This window comes from Pelophylax lessonae (assembly GCF_965119305.1).
Source record: "Pelophylax lessonae genome assembly, chromosome: 6".
NCBI classification, from domain to species: domain Eukaryota; kingdom Metazoa; phylum Chordata; class Amphibia; order Anura; family Ranidae; genus Pelophylax; species Pelophylax lessonae.
In genome coordinates this window covers 333,315,812-333,339,765 of record NC_138773.1, presented here as the reverse complement: position 1 = coordinate 333,339,765, position 23,954 = coordinate 333,315,812, and the positions used below count along the sequence as shown (strand labels likewise).

Below are 23,954 nucleotides of genomic sequence, written 5' to 3'. Positions count from 1 at the left end.
CACCCCCCATCACCGATACCATCCCAACATACACCCCCCATCACCGATACCATCCCAACATACACCCCCCATCACCGATACCACCCCAACATACACCCCCCATCACCGATACCATCCCAACATACACCCCCCATCACCGATACCACCCCAACATACACCCCCCATCACCGATACCACCCCAACATACACCCCCCATCACCGATACCTCCCCAACATACACCCCCCATCACCGATACCATCCCAACATACACCCCCCATCACCGATACCATCCCAACATACACCCCCCATCACCGATACCTCCCCAACATACACCCCCCATCACCGATACCATCCCAACATACACCCCCCATCACCGATACCTCCCCAACATACACCCCCCATCACCGATACCATCCCAACATACACCCCCCATCACCGATACCATCCCAACATACACCCCCCATCACCGATACCATCCCAACATACACCCCCCATCACCGATACCATCCCAACATACACCCCCCATCACCGATACCACCCCAACATACACCCCCCATCACCGATACCACCCCAACATACACCCCCCATCACCGATACCATCCCAACATACACCCCCCATCACCGATACCTCCCCAACATACACCCCCCATCACCGATACCATCCCAACATACACCCCCCATCACCGATACCACCCCAACATACACCCCCCATCACCGATACCACCCCAACATACACCCCCCATCACCGATACCATCCCAACATACACCCCCCATCACCGATACCATCCCAACATACACCCCCCATCACCGATACCATCCCAACATACACCCCCCATCACCGATACCATCCCAACATACACCCCCATCACCGATACCACCCCAACATACACCCCTCATCACCGATACCGCCCCAACATACACTCCCTCATCACCGATACCTCCCCAACATACACCCCCCATCACCGATACCTCCCCAACATACACCCCCCATCACCGATACCTCCCCAACATACACCCCCCATCACCGATACCTCCCCAACCTAACCACCAAAACCCCCCCCATCACAAATACCTCCCCAACCTACTGGCCAAAGACCCCCCCCCCCCCCATCACCGATACCTCCCCTCTAACCTCCATCACCAATACTTCCCCCAACATACCCGCCAAATACACACGATCACGATACACACAAACCTACACACCATCACCGATACCTCCCCAACCTACCCAACAAAATCCCCCTATCACCGATACACCCAAACCTACCCACCAAAGAACCCCCCTCACCAATACCCCCCAACCTACCTTCCAAAGACCCCCCATCACCAATACCCCCAACATTCCCGACAAAGACCCCCATCCCCGATACCCCCAAACATTCTTGACAAAGGCCCCCATCACCGATACGTCCCAACATACCTGACAAAGACCCCCAATCACCGATACCCCCCCCATCACTGGTACCTCCCCAACCTACCCGCCAAAGGCTCACATCACCAATGTCCCCCAACCTACCCAACAAAGGCCCCCATTACCAATACCTCCCCACCTACCCTCCATCACCAAAGCCCCCAACCTACCCAACAAAGACTCCCTCATCACCACTCCCACTCCCAAACCTACCAACCAAAATCCCCCACCACCAATTCCTCCCCAACCTACCCATCGAAGCCCCTCATCACTATACCCCCCCACCTACCAAAACCCACCATAACCAATGCCGATCCACCAAAAACCCCCACCACTGATACCTCCCCAACCTACCTACCAAAGCCCCCCATCACAATACCCCCCAACCTACTTACTAAAGCCCCTCATCACCAATACCGACCCCAACCAAATACCCTATAACCAATACCCCCCAGGCTACCTGCCAAAGACCCTCCATCACCGATACCTCCAACCTACCCACCAAAGACACCCCCCCATCACTGATACCCCCCCAACCAACCTGCCCAAGACCCCCACCACAAATGATCCCCATCCTACCTGAAAAAGGCCCACCAGGACCAATACCCCAACCTACTTTATAAAGAAAACCAATACCCCCCTACCCACCTACTAACAACCCCCCTATCACCAAGACCCCCAACACCTAAGACCCTCCACCACAACACCCCCCAACCTACCCACCAAAGAACCCATCACTGATACCCCCGCAACCCATTTGCCATAGACCCCCATCACCCAAATCCCCCAATCAACCTACTGAAGGTCCCCCCATTACTGATACTCTGTTAATCCATCTACAAAAAAAACCCATCCCCCATCGTAATTATTCCTCCAACCCACCCATCAAAGACTCCTATCACTGATACCTCTCAAACCAACCTGCTGAATACCCCCCATCACTGATACCCCTCAATACACCTGTTAATTCCTTATATTGCTCTTATCCCTCCAACCAATCCAATGACTCTTCCCATTACTGATACCCCTCCATCCCACTTTCCAATGCTCCCAATGCTGATACCTTTCCAGCCTTCCACTAATGCCCCCAATGCTGATATCTCTCCAGCCTTCCACTAATGCCCCCAATGCTGATACCTCTCCAGCCTTCCACTAATGCCCCCAATGCTTATACCTCTTCAGCCTTTTACTAAAGCCCCAAATGCTCTCCAGCCTTCCACTAATGCCCCCAAGGTTGATACTTCTCCAGCCTTCCACTAATGCCCCCAAGGCTGACACCTCTCCAGCCTTCCACTAATGCCCCCAATGCTGACACCTCTCTAGCCTTCCACTAATTCCCCCAAAGCTGATACCTTTCCAGCCTTCCACTAATGCCCCCAAGGTTGATACTTCTCCAGCCTTCCACTAATGCCCCCAAGGCTGATACTTCTCCAGCCTTCCACTAATGCCCCCAAGGCTGACACCTCTCCAGCCTTCCACTAATGCCCCCAAGGCTGACACCTCTCTAGCCTTCCACTAATTCCCCCAGTGCTGATACCTCTCCAGCCTTCCACTAATGTCCCCAATGCTTATACCTCTCCAGCCTTCCACTAATGCCCCCAATGCCTATACCTCTCCAGCCTTTCACTAATGCCCCAAATGCTCTCCAGCCTTCCACTAATGCCCCCAAGGCTGATACTTCTCCAGCCTTCCACTATTGCCCCCAAGGCTGACACCTCTCCAGCCTTCCACTAATGCCCCCAATGCTGACACCTCTCTAGCCTTCCACTAATGCCCCCTATGCTGATACCTCTCCAGCCTTCCACTAATGCCCCCAATGCTTATACCTCTTCAGCCTTTTACTAAAGCCCCAAATGCTCTCCAGCCTTCCACTAATGCCCCCAAGGCTGATACTTCTCCAGCCTTCCACTAATGCCCCCAAGGCTGACACCTCTCCAGCCTTCCACTAATGCCCCCAATGCTGACACCTCTCTAGCCTTCCACTAATTCCCCCAATGCTGATACCTCTCCAGCCTTCCACTAATGTCCTCAATGCTTATACCTCTCCAGCCTTCCACTAATGCCCCCAATGCCTATACCTCTCAAGCCTTTCACTAATGCCCCAAATGCTCTCCAGCCTTCCACTAATGCCCCCAAGGCTGATACTTCTCCAGCCTTCCACTATTGCCCCCAAGGCTGACACCTCTCCAGCCTTCCACTAATGCCCCCAATGCTGACACCTCTCTAGCCTTCCACTAATGCCCCCAATGCTGATACCTCTCCAGCCTTCTACTAATGCCCCAAATGCTGACACCTCTCCAGCCTTCCACTAATGCCCCCAAGGTTGATACTTCTCCAGCCTTCCACTAATGCCCCCAATGCTGACACCTCTCCAGCCTTCCACTAATGCCCCCAATGCTTATACCTCTCCAGCCTTCCACTAATGCCCCCAATGCCTATACCTCTCCAGCCTTTCACTAATGCCCCAAATGCTCTCCAGCCTTCCACTAATGCCCCCAAGGCTGATACTTCTCCAGCCTTCCACTATTGCCCCCAAGGCTGACACCTCTCCAGCCTTACACTAATGCCCCCAATGCTGACACCTCTCTAGCCTTCCACTAATGCCCCCTATGCTGATACCTCTCCAGCCTTCCACTAATGCCCCCAATGCTTATACCTCTTCAGCCTTTTACTAAAGCCCCAAATGCTCTCCAGCCTTCCACTAATGCCCCCAAGGCTGATACTTCTCCAGCCTTCCACTATTGCCCCCAAGGCTGACACCTCTCCAGCCTTCCACTAATGCCCCCAATGCTGACACCTCTCTAGCCTTCCACTAATGCCCCCAATGCTGATACCTCTCCAGCCTTCTACTAATGCCCCAAATGCTGACACCTCTCCAGCCTTCCACTAATGCCCCCAAGGTTGATACTTCTCCAGCCTTCCACTAATGCCCCAATGCTGATACCTCTCCAGCCTTCCACTAATGCCCCCAATGCTGACACCTCTCTAGCCTTCCACTAATGCCCCCAATGCTGACACCTCTCTAGCCTTCCACTATTGCCCCCCAAGGCTGATACCTCTCCAGCCTTCTACTAATGCCCCCAATGCTGATACCTCTCTAGCCATCCACTAATGCCTTCTATTTCTGATACCCCTCCATTCCATCTACCTATTCCTCCCTTTGCTGTTACCCTTTAAACTCACCCGCCAAGGACCACCATTGCTGATATCATTGCAACTCATCCCCTCACAGAGCAAGTACTGCCCCCCCCCCATCACTGATTCCCCTCCAACCAAACCTGCAATGCCCCTATCACTAAATATCACTCAAATTGTGCCCCCTCCCCCCCACAAAGTATGCTCCCATTATTATTGATGATACAACTCCAGCACCCCTTCTCAGAGAATGGGTAATGCCCCTATAAGCCCCTAGCCCCCCCCCCCATTCTGCACACACAGCAGCTAATGTCCCTTATCCCTGATACTCCACCAATACCCTCCCCCATCCCCACATCCTGCAGAGCAGGTAATGCTCCCATCAGTAATACACCTGAAACCCTTCTGATAATACCCCTCCCACTGCTGATACCCCTCCAACACCCCCCCCCCTTCCTCAATGATGTAGTAATGTCCTGTATATACATGTACTGAATGACTGCATGTTCCGCTCCTCTATACATTCCTTATTATATTTATAATCCCGCCCCCCCCAGAGAAATATCTTAGTGATTTATTGTGTTTGTGGATGAAACAATGTTTTCCTATAGCTCCGCCCCTGAGCACTGCCCCTGAGCAACACCCCTGGGCACCGCCCCTTGGCACCCTGTTTATAGGAATCTGTTTATTCCACTGTTGGTGTCAATAAGTTCTCTAATATGGAGGTTCTATATCTGTGACTATTGATGAGGCTGTATTACTGTTGTACCTGGGGCCCGGCTCCTCTACTTTTGCTGTATTACTGTTGTACCTGGGGCCCGGCTCCTCTACTTTTGCTGTATTACTGTTGTACCAGGGGCCCGGCTCCTCTACTTTTGCTGTATTACTGTTGTACCAGGGGCCCGGCTCCTCTACTTTTGCTGTATTACTGTTGTACCTGGGGCCCGGCTCCTCTACTTTTGCTGTATTACTGTTGTACCTGGGGCCCGGCTCCTCTACCTTTGCTGTATTACTGTTGTACCTGGGGCCCGGCTCCTCTACCTTTGCTGTATTACTGTTGTACCTGGGGCCCGGATCCTCTACTTTTGCTGCATTACTGTTGTACCTGGGGCCCGGCTACTCTACTTTTGCTGTATTACTGTTGTACCAGGGGCCCGGCTACTCTACTTTTGCTGTATTACTGTTGTACCAGGGGCCCGGCTCCTCTACTTTTGCTGTATTACTGTTGTACCTGGGGCCCGGCTCCTCTACTTTTGCTGTATTACTGTTATACCAGGGGCCCGGCTCCTCTACTTTTGCTGTATTACTGTTGTACCAGGGGCCCGGCTCCTCTACTTTTGCTGTATTACTGTTGTACCAGGGGCCCGGCTCCTCTACTTTTGCTGTATTACTGTTGTACCAGGGGCCCGGCTCCTCTGCTTTTGCTGTATTACTGTAGTACCAGGGGCCCGGCTACTCTACTTTTGCTGTATTACTGTTGTACCAGGGGCCCGGCTCCTCTACTTTTGCTGTATTACTGTTGTACCAGGGGCCCGGCTACTCTACTTTTGCTGTATTACTGTTGTACCAGGGGCCCGGCTCCTCTACTTTTGCTGTATTACTGTTGTACCAGGGGCCCGGCTCCTCTACTTTTGTTTTATTACTGTTGTGCCTGGGGCCCGGCTCCTCTACTTTTGCTGTATTACTGTTGTACCTGGGGCCCGGCTCCTCTACTTTTGCTGTATTACTGTTGTGCATGGGGCCCGGCTCCTTTCAGGAATGGCTCCTCACTGTCCAGTTTATTTACATAACCTGGGAAGATGGAACAGCAACTCTTCATGAAGACAGTAGCCACACCCACCATTATCACTTATTTACATAAATAATTCAATCAGGAGTAAATTTGGCTCCACCTCTGAGGATTTCTTCTTTAGAAATCTAAGCTCCACCCCTACAGAGTAATTCTGTTGTCTGTCATCCTGCATTGTTTGTTATAGTCAGATGTGTGGACCGACTTGGTGACGTGTCTTCTTGCTGTGTACACAAGATTCAGCTGGTGGAGAAGGAGATTCAGTCCCTCTGGTGGGAGATTCAGCTGCTAGGGAGGGATATCCAGTTTCTGGAGTGGGAGATGCAGTCCTTGGGGATGGAGATTTCGTGTTTGTGATGACAAAATCAGTCCCTGGGGGTGAGAGATTCAGTCCCTCTGATGAGAATTTTAGTCCCTGGGAGGGAGAGATTCAGTCCCTTGGGTGGGAGAGATTCAGTCCCTGGGGTGGGAGAGATTCAGTCCCTGGGAGGGAGAGATTCAGTCCCTGGGAGGGAGAGATTCAGTCCCTGGGAGGGAGAGATTCAGTCCCTGTGGAGGGAGATTGAGCCCCTCTGATGAGAGATTCAGTTCCTGGAGTGAGAATTTTAGTCCCTTGGGAGGGAGAGATTCAGTCCCTGGGAGGGAGAGATTCAGTCCCTGGGGTGGGAGGAGTCTTGTAGTGAAGAATACACAGAGCGGATCTCTATACTGGAATTGTATATTTGGATCATCCATATCATGGAGCAGAGAGCTGTGAGAAGTCCTCCATCCCCCCATGGAAGGATTCCTTCCTGTCACAGCATTCCTATCAGTGTAATGAGGGTCAGATGATAGATTCTCTCCTGTAATAAATCCATCGGTCATGTGACTTCCGGAACCTTCTTCCAGATCTGTGCATCCAATGTGAGACTTCCTGTATTAAGGACTGCCCACTGCTGTTCTCTCTCCTTGTGCAGGTGGAATTGGCCTTGTCTCCGCCCCCTCCTGTAGTAGGTGGAGTCTGCTGGGCCCCTCCCACAGCTCTGCTTTCTGCCCAGGAGGGTAATATCTGGGTTTGCAGAGGCATTCTATCCTGTGTGGATATGGAGGAATAGATTTATGGGTGGCGATTGTTCAGCTCGGTGGATTGTGGAGTTTTTCCTTATAGAGATCTATTATCCCGAACTCAGGAAGACGTCTCCCAAAATATCAGACAGGTCAGCAGTGTGTATGGGGGGGGGGGTGTTGTCAGAAAGTTCAGCAGTGTGCGGGGGTGTGGTCAGACAGGTCAGCAGTGTGTATGGGGGGGGGTGTGGTCAGAAAGTTCAGCAGTGTGCGGGGGTGTAGTCAGACAGGTCAGCAGTGTGTGGGGGGGGTGTGGTCAGAAAGTTCAGCAGTGTGCGGGGGTGTAGTCAGACAGGTCAGCAGTGTGTGGGGGGGGTGTGGTCAGAAAGTTCAGCAGTGTGGGGGTGTGGTCACAGGTCAGCAGTGTGTGTGGGGGGTGTGGTCAGAAAGGTCAGCATTGTGCGGGGTGTGGTCAGACAGGTCAGCAGTGTGCAGGGGGTGTGGTCAGCAGTGCCGGGGGTGTGCTCAGCAGTGTGCAGGGGTGTGGTCAGACAGAAGTCAGGTAATCCGGAGAATTTGGGAGTGAATATTGAAGTCTGCAGATCACAGAGGGAGAATGGAGATTCTGTAGTGGGGGGTGGGGGGGTCAGGATGCGCTGTCTCTGGGGGGGGGGGGTGGTGAAGGATGTGGGCGGGTAACTCTTCTATCACAGATGGTGGGTGGGAGGAGTTTAATTTCTCTCTAGTGTGAGTAATTAATCGTTGTTTTTGTGGTTGGGGTTGTTTTGGATCCAGGAATGGTGGCGTGGGACCCGTAGTGCGGGATCTGTGGCGCGGGATGGGTGGCGCTGGATTGGTGGTGTGGGATGGATGGCGCAGAATTGGTAGGGCAGAATTGGTGGCGTGGGATGGGTGGCGTGGGATGGGTGGCGTGGGATGGGTGGCGTGGGATCGGTGGCGTGGATCGGTGGCGTGGGATCGGTGGCGTGGATCGGTGGCGTGGATCGGTGGCGTGGGATGGGTGGCGTGGATCGGTGGCGTGGGATAGGTGGTGCGGAATGGGTGGCACGGAACTGTGGCGTGGGATCGGTGGCGTGGGATCGGTGGCGTGGGATGGGTGGTGCGGAATGGGTGGTGCGGAATGGGTGGTGCGGTGGTGGGGGGATCAGTAGCGCAGGATGGAAGGTTCGCTGTGTGAATGTTGCTGGAATCCTCCTATAGGAAGTTGAGATTCGCAGAGCGGAGACATTTGCGTTCCGGCAGATTCGTTGTTGGAATTTGTTATTTATTATTTAGAAACAGAAACCGATCCGATGAGATATAAATGTGGAATCAGAAGGAGATTCTGCGTACCGCTTATATTATAGTATAGAATAGAATAGTATAGAATAGAATAGTATAGTATGGAATAGTATAGAGTGGGATGGAGGAATCTTTGTCTGATTCCACATATTTATGGGATTTGTTTCAGATCTTTTGATTGGTTGTAATGTATTTTGGATTTGTTACGATTGGGAAAGTCGGATAAATCTGTATTTTCTGAATAAAGGAATCTCACGTGTCTATGAGGAAGTTGGACGCAGGTGGGGAGTGGCTTAGGAGCTGTCGGGGGTCCCTCGCTGTGCGCAGGCTCGTGTCTTATAAGATTGGTCACATGTCACCCACACATGGGACTGGTTAGATGAGATTGGCTTTAGGCAGAACTCCGGACTTTGCATGGCCACAGGAAGGATTTGGAGGGGAAATTCTGATTGAAGAAATGTGGACGGGAGGCTCTTGCTGAGATTCCATCCGGTCTTCCCTCCATCTTCCTCCAATCATAGAAGCTCAGTACAATGGGGGAGGAGACAAAAGGCTGTTCACACCCCTTCCAATCTGATGGTCCATATTGTATAGAATAGATTGGAGGGTCAGTGATTGGATGGTGGGTCGATGGTTTGATGGAGGGTCGATGGTTGGATGGCGGGTCGGCGGTTGGATGGAGGGGTCGGCGATTGGATTTAGGGTCGGTGATTGGATTTAGGGTCGGTGGTTGGATGGAGGGTCAATGCAGAGATTTGGCGCCCCCCAGTGGTTAATGGATTTGGAGTATGTAGCACTACTCCCATGGGAGCGGCTGAGTGTGGGTCCCCCTGGGTTACCGCTAGCAACAACCGTACTTTCAGACATGTTTTCATGTGAGCTCCTCAGACGAGGACCGGGCGGTTTCTTTGGTTTTTAGGGTTTATTTGAGAACTTGGATGGGGGGAAGGGAGAAGTGGGATCCTCCAACAACTGAACTCTGCACAATAGGCAGGGAAGGACACTGAAAATGCTCCTCTGACACTGGTTAGTGCTCCTCTGACGCTGGTTAGCGCTCCTCTGACACTGGTTAGCGCTCCTCTGACGCTGGTTAGCGCTCCTCTGACGCTGGTTAGCGCTCCTCTGACACTGGTTAGCGCTCCTCTGACGCTGGTTAGCGCTCCTCTGACACTGGTTAGCGCTCCTCTGACACTGGTTAGTGCTCCTCTGACGCTGGTTAGTGCTCCTCTGACGCTGGTTAGCGCTCCTCTGACACTGGTTAGCGCTCCTCTGACACTGGTTAGTGCTCCTCTGACACTGGTTAGCGCTCCTCTGACACTGGTTAGCGCTCCTCTGACGCTGGTTAGTGCTCCTCTGACGCTGGTTAGTGCTCCTCTGACGCTGGTTAGCGCTCCTCTGACACTGGTTAGCGCTCCTCTGACACTGGTTAGCGCTCCTCTGACGCTGGTTAGTGCTCCTCTGACGCTGGTTAGCGCTCCTCTGACACTGGTTAGCGCTCCTCTGACGCTGGTTAGTGCTCCTCTGACGCTGGTTAGTGCTCCTCTGACGCTGGTTAGTGCTCCTCTGACGCTGGTTAGTGCTCCTCTGACGCTGGTTAGTGCTCCTCTGACGCTGGTTAGCGCTCCTCTGACGCTGGTTAGCGCTCCTCTGACACTGGTTAGCGCTCCTCTGACACTGGTTAGCGCTCCTCTGACACTGGTTAGTGCTCCTCTGACGCTGGTTAGCGCTCCTCTGACACTGGTTAGCGCTCCTCTGACGCTGGTTAGCGCTCCTCTGACGCTGGTTAGCGCTCCTCTGACACTGGTTAGCGCTCCTCTGACGCTGGTTAGCGCTCCTCTGACGCTGGTTAGTGCTCCTCTGACACTGGTTAGCGCTCCTCTGACACTGGTTAGCGCTCCTCTGACGCTGGTTAGTGCTCCTCTGACGCTGGTTAGTGCTCCTCTGACGCTGGTTAGCGCTCCTCTGACACTGGTTAGCGCTCCTCTGACACTGGTTAGCGCTCCTCTGATGCTGGTTAGTGCTCCTCTGACGCTGGTTAGCGCTCCTCTGACGCTGGTTAGCGCTCCTCTGACGCTGGTTAGTGCTCCTCTGACGCTGGTTAGTGCTCCTCTGACGCTGGTTAGTGCTCCTCTGACGCTGGTTAGTGCTCCTCTGACGCTGGTTAGTGCTCCTCTGACGCTGGTTAGCGCTCCTCTGACGCTGGTTAGCGCTCCTCTGACACTGGTTAGCGCTCCTCTGACGCTGGTTAGTGCTCCTCTGACACTGGTTAGCACTGACTGATGCTGGCCTCGGCAAGGCCAGTTTTTAGAACTTCACCTCTGACCGTAGGAAAAGTCCCTTTAAGCTCCCTAAGGTTCTCTTTCCTGAGGTCGCTGACTTTAATGCAGACTGAATTGCTGAACACTTCAGGGCCCTTCCTGGCGCCCCCTTTTACTCCCTAAACTTCAGGGCTTTACTGCTTGGCACCCCCTTTACTGTACACGCCTGGTCAGCCGGCTCCTGGATCCCCTTTGACCTCGATGGTATGCGGGTCTCAGATGGAGCACGGTCAATGAAGGTCCCTAGCAATCCGACGCGTTTCGCTCAAGGCTTCCTCAGGACCAGAGAGACCATAACAGACCGATATTTCCTATGTGACTCGGGGGTAGCCGGCGATAGCAGGACGCAGCAGATCAGATAAGAAGAATAGTGGAATTAATAACCAGACTTGGCGCCTGGGGCTCAAGGCTTTATGTGGATAGGTGTCCATCTCTTTGTTAGCTACTCAATGTATTAAAGTGGATAAGATATAGACACCCCAAAAGAGGAGGGGGGTAGCTGTAGCAGGTTAACTAGAGGGTCCTACAAGTCGGATGCTGTAGAGGCAGCATACAGTCTATATCCTATATATGAAACTTCTAGTCAGTCGCCGGTCCTGAGGGGAGAAGGGAGCAGTCCCAGCCAGAGGTGCCAGATATATAAGGCCTATACATAGTATATCGATCGTCCCAAGACAATCATCATCCTATATTACCCGGCGCCCCCTTTTACTCCCTAAACTTCAGGGCTTTACTGCTTGGCACCCCTTTACTGTACACCCCCGGTTATCTGGCTCCTGGATCCCCTTTGACCTCTCTGGAGGGGTCCCCTCTTTTCGGGAGACCCCTGGGCAGTTCTTGGGTACTCACAATACTGTTTTTCCTGAAGATTTCCGCCCAGCAGCTCCACTCGGTCAGCAACTCTGGATCCTCTGCAGCCCAGCTCAACCTCCGGTCCCCTTAGGCCGACAGCCTGGACCACCTTCTCACATTTACAGGAGGAGAGACAGCCGTCACCTCCTCCTGGGACCGCCAAAAGACGCTCTGTCACCTGCTCCCCACAGATTTATTTCCAATCCCAGCGTGCACTGCAGCAAACCCCGCCCACTGGGACAGTCATAAACCCTGTTGTGCTATTGTCTAGGTTTCCTCCACTGTCCAACAAGATCCCTCATTGGATACAGTGGGGAGACTCCCCAGACTCAACAGGCCACACCTGGAGGCATGTGACAACACAGCTAACAGATCCGGCCCCTCTGATAGGCAGACAGGGCCAATATATACCTTTTCCTATCACCTACCTAGGAGGGGCTACAGGTATATAGAGGGAAATGAAGACACCGGGGTGTGACTATCACTCCACCAATCAGCACACAACCCGTCCAATCCCAGGCTGCAGAGTCGGTCTCCAGGTCCAGCATGACAATCATCCAAAACATATCACCATGGCAACAAAGGAGTGGCTCAGGAAGAAGCAGATGAAGGTGATGGAGTGCTGCGGGCTGGGGGAATGGTCCAGTAACTGTCACATTTACCAGCCCCTCCCCTTTCCTATGATCCGTACCAATCCCCCACTGTGTTCATTCATAACTGAAGCATAGAAATGTGTGGTTATTGGGGGAGTGGTTATGGGGGTGTGGTTATTGGGGGTGTGGTTATTAGAGGGGTGATTATTGGGGGGGTGGTGGTTATTAGAGAGGTGGTTATTGGGGGTGTGGCTATTGGGGAGGGTGGTTATTAGAGGGGTGATTATTGGGGGGGTGGTGGTTATTAGAGAGGTGGTTATTGGGGGTGTGGCTATTGGGGAGGGTGGTTATTAGAGGGGTGGTTTTTGGAGGGGGTGGTTATTGGGGGGGGGTGGCTATTGGGGAGGGTGGTTATTAGAGGAGTGGCTGTTGGGGGGGTGGCTATTAGAGGGGTGGCTATTGGGGGTGTGGTTATTTGGGGGGTGGTTATAGAGGGGTGGTTATAGAGGGGTGGTTATAGAGGGGTGGTTGTTGGGGGGGTGGTTATTGGGGGTGGTTATTACAGGGGTGGTCATTGGGGGTGTGGTTATTAGAGGGGTGGCTATTAGAGGGGTGGCTATTGGGGAGGTGGTTATGGGGGGGGGTTATTAGAGGGGTGGCTGTTGGGGAGGTGGTTATTGGGGTGTTTTTTTTTGGGGAGGTGGTTATTAGAGGGGTAGTTATTTGGGGGGGGTGTCACCCTTACCACAACTCTCAGTATACAGCAACACACATGAAGGTACAATGGGCTCCCCCAGCCACCTTCCCATATCCAGCCCGGCTCCGGTCTAACCTGCCCCTAGTATGTATGAATGGGAGTTTGGGATCTTAGATTGTAAGCTCCTGAGAACAGGGACTGTATAAGATGCATGTATAGTGCTGTGTACATTGCTGGCCCCCCGGGACCCTCCAATTCCTCCTGCATGGAACTGTCTGCCCTCATGGTGTACAGTGCTGCGCATACTGCTGGCACTGTATAAATCCTGTATAATAATATAGGAGTGTACAGTGCCTTGCGAAAGTATTCGGCCCCCTTGAACTTTGCGACCTTTTGCCACATTTCAGGCTTCAAACATAAAGATATAAAAGTGAGAAGGCCATGCTTTCCATCTGAACACATGTGGGTGCTCTGTGCTACTTGGTCAACTCTATCTGGATACCTATAGGTGGTTCCCTCTGGCGTACCTCAGAACGAGCATGACAATTAGACACCACCCACTGCAGCTATAGACGCTTGTTTGCTTCTTCCTCAATCGGCCTCTCCATATCTTATCAATATTCCCTGTGAGAGATAGGAGCTTTAGGGTTCCAAATCACTCGGTCTCATTATCGAGTCATATATAATTCAGTACCATTAAAGGTTTATTAAAACTCTCCTCTTATATAGCATGTTACAGACACCTGAAGAAGCAGCCCTACACAGGCTGCGAAACATGTTGGGTTAATTCTCCGAGGTCTTGCACACCGGATGAGCTATAAATCTATCATCACTTATTGTCCATACCTTTGTTACTGTACTGTTTGTATCCGCTGATATGTTTTTATACATATATAAATGTTTTCCCCTACCTGGTTTTTAATGATGTATAAATAAAATACTTGATTTTATCACCTTTTTTATGATTTTTTCTACGGTACCATTAAAATCCCACCAGCCCTCATTTATATTCTTTCTTGGAACTTTGTTCTGTTCTTCTTTTTTTCCTTTTTTTCTTCTTTTTCTTTTTTCTTTTTCTCATTTTTCTATTTTTTGTCTCTTTGTTCTTCTTTTTTCTCCTCTTTCCTCTTTTTCTATATATATATTTTTTTCTCTTCTCCCTTCTTCCTGTTCCCCTTCTCTTCCCCTCCCCCTCTTTTCTTCTTCATTCTCTGTCTCTTGTTCCCCCCCTTTTTTACCCAGCCTTTGCTTTTCCCCCTCCCTACATTTCTTTCCTTTCTATGCTCATCCATGGCTCTCCATGTATTTTCTGGATGAAGGCTCGAACACCTCGAGCCCCCATCCACTTCTTTTGGTAGTCCTTTTCTACCACATATTGAAAGATATAAAACTGTAATTTTTTGTGAAGAATCAACAACAAGTGGGACACAATCATGAAGTGGAACGAAATTTATTGGATATTTCAAACTTTAACAAATAAAAAACTGAAAAATTTGGCTTGCAAAATTATTCAGCCCCCTTAAGTTAATACTTTGTAGCGCCACCTTTTGCTGCGATTACAGCTGTAAGTCGCTTGGGGTATGTCTCTATCAGTTTTGCACATCAAGAGACTGAAATTTTTGCCCATTCCTCCTTGCAAAACAGCTGGAGCTCAGTGAGGTTGGATGGAGAGCGTTTGTGAACAGCAGTTTTCAGTTCTTTCCACAGATTCTCGATTGGATTCAGGTCTGGACTTTGACTTGGCCATTCTAACGCCTGGATATGTTTATTTGTGAACCATTCCATTGTAGATTTTGCTTTATGTTTTGGATCATTGTCTTGTTGGAAGACAAATCTCCGTCCCAGTCTCAGGTCTTTTGCAGACTCCATCAGGTTTTCTTCCAGAATGGTCCTGTATTTGGCTCCATCCATCTTCCCATCAATTTAACCATCTTCCCTGTCCCTGCTGAAGAAAAGCAGCCCAAACCATGATGCTGCCACCACCATGTTTCACAGTGGGGGATGGTGTGTTCAGGGTGATGAGCTGTGTTGCTTTTACACCAAACATAACGTTTTACATTGTTGCCAAAAGTTTGATTTTGGTTTCATCTGAGCAGAGCTCCTTCTTCCACATGTTTGGTGTCTCCCAGGTGGCTTGTGGCAAACTTTAAACGACACTTTTTATGGATATCTTTAAGAAATGGCTTTCTTCTTGCCACTCTTCCATAAAGGGCAGATTTGTGCAGTATATGACTGATTGTTGTCCTATGGACAGAGTCTCCCACCTCAGCTGTAGATCTCTGCAGTTCATCCAGAGTGATCATGGGCCTCTTGGCTGCATCTCTGATCAGTCTTCTCCTTGTATGAGCTGAAAGTTTAGAGGGACGGCCAGGTCTTCGTAGATTTGCAGTGGTCTGATACTCCTTCCATTTCAATATTATCGCTTGCACAGTGCTCCTTGGGATGTTTAAAGCTTGGGAAATCTTTTTGTATCCAAATCCGGCTTTAAACTTCTCCACAACAGTATCTCGGACCTGCCTGGTGTGTTCCTTGTTCTTCATGATGCTCTCTGCGCTTTAAACGGACCTCTGAGACTATCACAGTGCAGGTGCATTTATACGGAGACTTGATTACACACAGGTGGATTCTATTTATCATCATTAGTCATTTAGGTCAACATTGGATCATTCAGAGATCCTCACTGAACTTCTGGAGAGAGTTTGCTACACTGAAAGTAAAGGGGGCTGAATAATTTTGCACGCCCGATTTTTCAGTTTTCTATTTGTTAAAAAAGTTTGAAATATCCAATAAATTTCTTTCCACTTCATGATTGTGTCCCACTTGTTGTTGATTCTTCACAAAAAATTACAGTTTTATATCTTTATGTTTGAAGCCTGAAATGTGGCAAAAGGTCGCAAAGTTCAAGGGGGCTGAATACTTTCGCAAGGCACTGTATATAACATAGTACAGTGGGCAGCATTAGGGACAATTTGTGGGTATCCCAACCCCCGCAACACCTGCATGGAGTTTGCTTGTTCTCCCTGTGCATGCGCGACGTTCCTCCCACACTCCTGTAGCTTATCCAGCTTCCTCTGTTCCTTCTACCTATAGATGACCCTATGACAGGACTTTCTTATAGGTACTATATACAGGATCTGACAAAAGTCAGTACACCCCTAAGTGACAATCTCCAAATTGGGCCCAAAGTGTCAATATTTTGTGTGGCCGCCATTATTTTCCAGCATTGCCTTAACCCTCTTGGGCATGGAGTTCACCAGAGCTTCACAGGTTGTCACTGGAGTCCTCTTCCCCTCCTCCATGATGACATCACAGAGCTGGTGGATGTTAGAGACCTTCCCCTCCTCCACCTTCTGTTTGAGGATCCCCACAGATGCTCAATAGGGTTTAGGTCTGGAGACGCTTGGCCAGTCCATCACCTTTACCCTCAGCTTCTTTAGCAAGGCAGTGGTCATCTTGGAGGTGTTTGGGGTCGTTATGTTGGAATTCTGCCCTGCAGCAGTAAAAAAAGGGGAGCTCTGATGTAAGGGGCAACTCTGTGGACACTGATGTAAAGGGGAACTCTGTGGACACCGATGTAAAGGGGAGCTCTGATGTAAGGGGCAACTCTGTGGACACTGATGTAAAGGGGAGCTCTGAGGTAAGGGGGAACTCTGTGGACACTGATGTAAAGGGGAGCTCTGAGGTAAGGGGGAACTGCCTATTACAGCAGATCTCTCCATAAAGAGGACCTGTCATCCCTATTCCTATTACAGGAGATCCCTCCATAAAGAGGACCTGTCATCCCTATTCCTATTACAGGGGATCCCTCCATAAAGAGGACCCGTCATCCCTATTCCTATTACAGGAGATCCCTCCATAAAGAGGACCTGTCATCCCTATTCCTATTACAGGGGATCCCTCCATAAAGAGGACCCGTCATCCCTATTCCTATTACAGGGGATCCCTCCATAAAGAGGATCTGTCATCCCTATTCCTATTACAGGGGATCCCTCCATAAAGAGGACCTGTCATCCCTATTCCTATTACAGGGGATCCCTCCATAAAGAGGACCTGTCATCCCTATTCCTATTACAGGGGATCCCTCCATAAAGAGGACCTGTCATCCCTATTCCTATTACAGGGGATCCCTCCATAAAGAGGATCTGTCATCCCTATTCCTATTACAGGGGATCCCTCCATAAAGAGGACCTGTTATCCCTATTCCTATTACAGGGGATCCCTCCATAAAGAGGACCTGTCATCCCTATTCCTATTACAGGTGATCCCTCCATAAAGAGGACCTGTCATCCCTATTCCTATTACAGGGGATCCCTCCATAAAGAGGACCTGTCATCCCTATTCCTATTACAGGGGATCCCTCCATAAAGAGGATCTGTCATCCCTATTCCTATTACAGGGGATCCCTCCATAAAGAGGACCCGTCATCCCTATTCCTATTACAGGAGATCCCTCCATAAAGAGGACCTGTCATCCCTATTCCTATTACAGGGGATCCCTCCATAAAGAGGACCCGTCATCCCTATTCCTATTACAGGGGATCCCTCCATAAAGAGGATCTGTCATCCCTATTCCTATTACAGGGGATCCCTCCATAAAGAGGACCTGTCATCCCTATTCCTATTACAGGGGATCCCTCCATAAAGAGGACCTGTCATCCCTATTCCTATTACAGGGGATCCCTCCATAAAGAGGACCTGTCATCCCTATTCCTATTACAGGGGATCCCTCCATAAAGAGGATCTGTCATCCCTATTCCTATTACAGGGGATCCCTCCATAAAGAGGACCTGTTATCCCTATTCCTATTACAGGGGATCCCTCCATAAAGAGGACCTGTCATCCCTATTCCTATTACAGGTGATCCCTCCATAAAGAGGACCTGTCATCCCTATTCCTATTACAGGGGATCCCTCCATAAAGAGGACCTGTCATCCCTATTCCTATTACAGGGGATCCCTCCATAAAGAGGACCTGTCATCCCTATTCCTATTACAGGGGATCCCTCCATAAAGAGGACCTGTCATCCCTATTCCTATTACAGGGGATCCCTCCATAAAGAGGATCTGTCATCCCTATTCCTATTACAGGGGATCCCTCCATAAAGAGGACCTGTCATCCCTATTCCTATTACAGGGGATCCCTCCATAAAGAGGACCCGTCATCCCTATTCCTATTACAGGGGATCCCTCCATAAAGAGGACCCGTCATCCCTATTCCTATTACAGGGGATCCCTCCATAAAGAGGACATGTCATCCCTATTCCTATTACAGGGGATCCCTCCATAAAGAGGACCTGTCATCCCTATTCCTATTACAGGGGATCCCTCCATAAAGAGGACCTGTCATCCCTATTCCTATTACAGGGGATCCCTCCATAAAGAGGACCCGTCATCCCTATTCCTATTACAGGGGATCCCTCCATAAAGAGGATCTGTCATCCCTATTCCTATTACAGGGGATCCCTCCATAAAGAGGACCTGTCATCCCTATTCCTATTACAGGGGATCCCTCCATAAAGAGGACCTGTCATCCCTATTCCTATTACAGGGGATCCCTCCATAAAGAGGACCTGTCATCCCTATTCCTATTACAGGGGATCCCTCCATAAAGAGGACCTGTCATCCCTATTCCTATTACAGGGGATCCCTCCATAAAGAGGACCCGTCATCCCTATTCCTATTACAGGGGATCCCTCCATAAAGAGGACCCGTCATCCCTATTCCTATTACAGGGGATCCCTCCATAAAGAGGACCCGTCATCCCTATTCCTATTACAGGGGATCCCTCCATAAAGAGGACCTGTCATCCCTATTCCTATTACAGGGGATCCCTCCATAAAGAGGACCTGTCATCCCTATTCCTATTACAGGGGATCCCTCCATAAAGAGGACCTGTCATCCCTATTCCTATTACAGGGGATCCCTCCATAAAGAGGACCCGTCATCCCTATTCCTATTACAGGGGATCCCTCCATAAAGAGGACCCGTCATCCCTATTCCTATTACAGGGGATCCCTCCATAAAGAGGACCTGTCATCCCTATTCCTATTACAGGGGATCCCTCCATAAAGAGGACCTGTCATCCCTATTCCTATTACAGGGGATCCCTCCATAAAGAGGACCTGTCATCCCTATTCCTATTACAGGGGATCCCTCCATAAAGAGGACCCGTCATCCCTATTCCTATTACAGGGGATCCCTCCATAAAGAGGACCTGTCATCCCTATTCCTATTACAGGGGATCCCTCCATAAAGAGGACCCGTCATCCCTATTCCTATTACAGGGGATCCCTCCATAAAGAGGACCTGTCATCCCTATTCCTATTACAGGGGATCCCTCCATAAAGAGGACCTGTCATCCCTATTCCTATTACAGGGGATCCCTCCATAAAGAGGACCTGTCATCCCTATTCCTATTACAGGGGATCCCTCCATAAAGAGGACCCGTCATCCCTATTCCTATTACAGGGGATCCCTCCATAAAGAGGACCTGTCATCCCTATTCCTATTACAGGGGATCCCTCCATAAAGAGGACCTGTCATCCCTATTCCTATTACAGGGGATCCCTCCATAAAGAGGACCTGTCATCCCTATTCCTATTACAGGGGATCCCTCCATAAAGAGGACCCGTCATCCCTATTCCTATTACAGGGGATCCCTCCATAAAGAGGACCTGTCATCCCTATTCCTATTACAGGGGATCCCTCCATAAAGAGGACCCGTCATCCCTATTCCTATTACAGGGGATCCCTCCATAAAGAGGATCTGTCATCCCTATTCCTATTACAGGGGATCCCTCCATAAAGAGGACCTGTCATCCCTATTCCTATTACAGGGGATCCCTCCATAAAGAGGACCTGTCATCCCTATTCCTATTACAGGGGATCCCTCCATAAAGAGGACCTGTCATCCCTATTCCTATTACAGGGGATCCCTCCATAAAGAGGACCTGTCATCCCTATTCCTATTACAGGGGATCCCTCCATAAAGAGGACCCGTCATCCCTATTCCTATTACAGGGGATCCCTCCATAAAGAGGACCTGTCATCCCTATTCCTATTACAGGGGATCCCTCCATAAAGAGGACCTGTCATCCCTATTCCTATTACAGGGGATCCCTCCATAAAGAGGACCTGTCATCCCTATTCCTATTACAGGGGATCCCTCCATAAAGAGGATCTGTCATCCCTATTCTATTACAGGGGATCCCTCCATAAAGAGGACCTGTCATCCCTATTCCTATTACAGGGGATCCCTCCATAAAGAGGACCTGTCATCCCTATTCCTATTACAGGGGATCCCTCCATAAAGAGGACCTGTCATCCCTATTCCTATTACAGGGGATCCCTCCATAAAGAGGACCTGTCATCCCTATTCTTATTATAAGGGATCTCTCCATAAAGAGGACCCGTCATCCCTATTCCTATTACAGGGGATCCCTCCATAAAGAGGACCTGTCATCCCTATTCCTATTACAGGGGATCCCTCCATAAAGAGGACCTGTCATCCCTATTCCTATTACAGGGGATCCCTCCATAAAGAGGACCTGTCATCCCTATTCCTATTACAGGGATCTCTCCATAAAGAGGACCTGTCATCCCTATTCCTATTACAGGGGATCCCTCCATAAAGAGGACCTGTCATCCCTATTCCTATTACAGGGGATCCCTCCATAAAGAGGACCTGTCATCCCTATTCTTATTATAAGGGATCTCTCCATAAAGAGGACCTGTCATCCCTATTCCTATTACAGGGGATCCCTCCATAAAGAGGACCTGTCATCCCTATTCTTATTATAAGGGATCTCTCCATAAAGAGGACCTGTCATCCCTATTCCTATTACAGGGGATCCCTCCATAAAGAGGACCTGTCATCCCTATTCTTATTATAAGGGATCTCTCCATAAAGAGGACCTGTCATCCCTATTCTTATTACAGGGGATCCCTCCATAAAGAGGACCTGTCATCCCTATTCCTATTACAGGGGATCCCTCCATAAAGAGGACCTGTCATCCCTATTCTTATTATAAGGGATCTCTCCATAAAGAGGACCTGTCATCCCTATTCCTATTACAGGGGATCCCTCCATAAAGCGGATCTGTCATCCCTATTCCTATTACAGGGGATCCCTCCATAAAGAGGACCTGTCATCCCTATTCCTATTACAGGGGATCCCTCCATAAAGAGGACCTGTCATCCCTATTCCTATTACAGGGGATCCCTCCATAAAGAGGACATGTCATCCCTATTCCTATTACAGGGGATCCCTCCATAAAGAGGACCTGTCATCCCTATTCCTATTACAGGGGATCCCTCCATAAAGAGGACCTGTCATCCCTATTCCTATTACAGGGGATCCCTCCATAAAGAGGACCTGTCATCCCTATTCCTATTACAGGGGATCCCTCCATAAAGAGGATCTGTCATCCCTATTCATATTACAGGGGATCCCTCCATAAAGAGGATCTGTCATCCCTATTCATATTACAGGGGATCCCTCCATAAAGAGGATCTGTCATCCCTATTCCTATTACAGGGGATCCCTCCATAAAGAGGATCTGTCATCCCTATTCCTATTACAGGGGATCCCTCCATAAAGAGGACCTGTCATCCCTATTCCTATTACAGGGGATCCCTCCATAAAGAGGATCTGTCATCCCTATTCATATTACAGGGGATCCCTCCATAAAGAGGATCTGTCATCCCTATTCCTATTACAGGGGATCCCTCCATAAAGAGGACCTGTCATCCCTATTCCTATTACAGGGGATCCCTCCATAAAGAGGACCCGTCATCCCTATTCCTATTACAGGGGATCCCTCCATAAAGAGGACCCGTCATCCCTATTCCTATTACAGGGGATCCCTCCATAAAGAGGATCTGTCACCCCTATTCCTATTACACGGGATCCCTCCATAAAGAGGACCTGTCATCCCTATTCCTATTACAGGGGATCCCTCCATAAAGAGGACCTGTCATCCCTATTCCTATTACAGAGGATCCCTCCATAAAGAGGACCTGTCATCCCTATTCTTATTATAAGGGATGTTTACATTTCTTGTAAAAGGAATAAAAGTGATAAAAATAAATAAATAAATAAATTAAGGGAAAAATGTAAAAATAAAATAATTTGAAATAAAATAAACAATTAAAAAAAAAGTAAAGTGTCCCCATCCCCCTCCCCGTCCCTGTCCCTGTTCCCGTCCCCCTCCCCATCCCCCTCCCCGTCCCTGTCCCTGTTCCCGTCCCCCTCCCCGTCCCTGTCCCTGTTCCCGTCCCTGTCCCCGTCCCCTGTCCCCGTCCCCCTCCTCGTCCCTGTCCCTGTTCCCGTCCCTGTCCCCGTCCCCCTCCCCGTCCCTGTCCCTGTGTGTTTGCACACAGAAGTGAACGCATGCGTAGGTCACGCCCACATATGTAGACAGCATTCAGTGAGATATCGCTGCGATCGTTCGAGCGAGAGAGCGATTATTCTATCCCCGAACCGCCTCTGTAACTCTAAACTGCTAACCTGTAAACATTTTTAAAGCGTCGCCTACGAAGTATTTTAAGTACCGAAGTTTGATAGCGTGACATTTGAATATCTATTTACTCGGCGTATCATCATCTTTCTCATTATAGAAATAAATTAGGCTAATTTTTTGTTTGCTTTTTTTCTATACATAAAACAGTTTTTTTCCCCAGAAAAACGCATTTGAAAAATATCTGCGCAAATACGCGTGACATAAAAAGTTGCAATGAGCGCCATTTTATTCCCTAGTATCTCTGCAAAAAAAAAAAAATATATATATATTTATATATATATGTAGGGGGTTGTTACCTGAGTATATGTATATATGTGGGGGTTGTTACCTGAGTCCCTTTGGTTGGGGGGCTTGTGGAACACAGATTGCTTTAGGGAGGTTGGGAGACTCCTTGTCCAGCTTCCCCGGCCCCTCTTATGTGTAAGTCACCCTGTGTCTATTAGAGAACCCCAGTCTGGTCTGTACTAATCAGACTCGCTGTACAACGACACTGGACTCAGCCTTTCGCGTTACCCCGGGTATCCTGGGTTCTATATGTGTGGTTTGTGTTGGGGGAGGGGCTCTTTCACTTGGGACAATAATATTTCTGAACAATGTCCCTCAGGAAATATATGAAGATATACTGCAGATTGCTAGGGTATTGCATAAAGTGTTTTTATAGACTCTTGCTAGTGGGGTGGAGGTTTGTTATTGTTGAATTCCTGCATTCCATTGTTCTATTGTTCCTGTCTGCCTTGAGTAAGCTTATTATGGGATGTGTATGTTTGTGTGGATTGGCTAAGGGGGAGGGGTTGTCAGAGTGTATATTTCCTTGTGCATTGTTTTTCAATAAACAGTTTGATTCTGCTTTCACTCCAAAACTTGTACTGTCGAGTTCTTGGGGTAACTATAGCCAGATTCACGGATCCCGTGTTCCAGAGCTTAGGAAGCAGGTTCTTGGCGGAGATACCCAGTCACAGTGTCCGGATTCCGTCACATTGGTGGCAGCGGTGGGATGCTTCCTGCAGTCTGGGACATCCAAACCTCCACCGGGATCCAAGATCGGGATAGCAGACTTTGGTCTCTACAACCAGTGGCGTAGCGTGGGTTGTCAGCACCCGGGGCAAGGCAAGTAATTTGCGCCCCCTAACCCGTGGGATTTTAGCACTCGAGTCTCTTCCACTAGATTAGTTAAAGAAACCCTTACCCCCTAAGCACATGTATTGTTTGTTATGAAAATACTGATGTAATTAAAGTAAAATGCATCTAAATACAAGTTTGAATGACCAGCGTGCCCCCTTTCAATGCAGAGAGACCAGCGTGCCCCCTTTCAAT

General features: G+C 49.6%; 1 protein-coding gene across 1 annotated transcript in view; it reads left to right on the top strand.

The window, feature by feature from the left end:
- The window catches only part of DPP10 (dipeptidyl peptidase like 10), a 318,952-nt gene that overhangs the window by 1,217 nt on the left and 293,781 nt on the right, over positions 1 to 23,954 (top strand). The gene's annotated exons all lie outside the window — the stretch shown is intronic.